The following is a 1,619-nucleotide window of genomic DNA, read 5'->3' on the forward strand; positions in this document are numbered from 1 at the left end:
CCAGGCTCCGCCCCCTCGGCCGCTTCGCCCCGCCCCCGGGTCCCCTCCCCCTCGCCTCCACATGTTGCTCTTGCCAAGGGAAACACCTTGGTCTGGGAGAAGGAGGCTAAGATTAAACCCGGGCCTGGCCGGGGTGGGGGCAGGGGATCTGGGTGTGTTTGCGCGGCGGGGGGAGGGGGTACAGCCCTGGGGGCAGGGAGGGGTATGAGAGGAGAATCACATCCGTGCTGGGGTGGGGGGGGGATCAGACTTGGGGAGCGCAGGCCCCTTTGGGGCGAGAGAACAGAGGAAGGCCTGGCTGTGGGGCGGGAGGTGGAGATTTGGGGTAACACCTGCAGCCGCTTGGCTGTGGGGAGATGTGGCCCCGAGCCCATCCCAGGGAGCAGGAGCTGGGTGGGCAGAGTTCCCACCCCCACAAGTTCCATAGGCCCACACCCTCCAAGGGATTTTGGCTCCTAACCTCCATTGGAGTCCAGGGGAGTTAGGAGCCTCACAGCTTCAAGGCTCGGGAATGTAGGGAGAGTTCAAGGCCAGACGGGACCATTAGCTCACCTGGGCCGAGCTCCTGCCTGGCCTGGGCGAGACACCCCTAGACGGAGCCCCATGTCCGAGGCCAACGTGCCGCTGCAGAGAACTGGAGAGCCCAAGCTGGCGCTGGTGCCCGAGGCCCAGGGGGCTGGTGCTGGGGGGTGGCTTGTGACCCTGGCATCAGAGGCACCATTACATCTTGTGTTTTCACAGTTCCTAGTCGCTGCAGTTGGCCTCAACCTCAGTTGTGCTGATGGGGAAACTGAGGAACAGAGCTGTGACGTGACCTACCCAGCTGGGAAGAGAACCCAGGAGTCCTGACTCCCAGCCCCCTAAACTACTTGACGGCACTGTATAAATTGTGACGATTGAAACCTAAAAGAAGGTTTTCGTGATGGAGGTAGATAATGGGTAGTTCTTTTCAGCCATATGGACGAAGGCTACACTGGGTCCTATAGGAGGAAAGTGGCTCACATATACCATATACGTGTTGTACAGACCATATAGATCCTTCAGGCAGCAAAAACAACGTGACAGAGGCCTCTGGATGCTACCACAATATAGGTGGTTAATATCAGACAATAGTCGAGAAGTGGGACTTGCGAGAGCTGCCCTTTGATCTCTCAGGACTCCTGGGTTCTATTCTCAGGTCTGCGCCTTTGGGCCAGTCACTGCCCCTCCCTGTGCCTCAGTTTCCCCCATGATCCAATGCGGGGGAAGCGACTCACTTTTGTGCTTTGATAGCCTCGTGTGGAAAGTGATCAATCCACTGCCTTTTGACCGTCCCTCTCCAGCACAAACTCTCTGGGATCGACTTCCAAGCATGTATGCTCAAATAAATGTGTTCGTCTCTAAAGTGCCGCACATACTCCTGTTCTTTTTGTGGATACAGACTAACACGCTGCTACCCTGAAACCCGTTGCTAACACTGTCTGTTGCTCTTCCTAAAGGCCTGTTGGTGTTTGACGTGCCTCTTTTGCTTGACGAGAACTTGACAACGACGTGTTAAATCACGCCGGGCGGCTGGAGCGTTTCCCGCCGCGTGGCCGCTCTGAGAGCCTTGCTGACGCCGGGTCAGAACATCCCCAGGG

Source organism: Chrysemys picta, chromosome 24 (assembly GCF_011386835.1).
Source record: "Chrysemys picta bellii isolate R12L10 chromosome 24, ASM1138683v2, whole genome shotgun sequence".
Lineage (NCBI taxonomy): Eukaryota > Metazoa > Chordata > Testudines > Emydidae > Chrysemys > Chrysemys picta.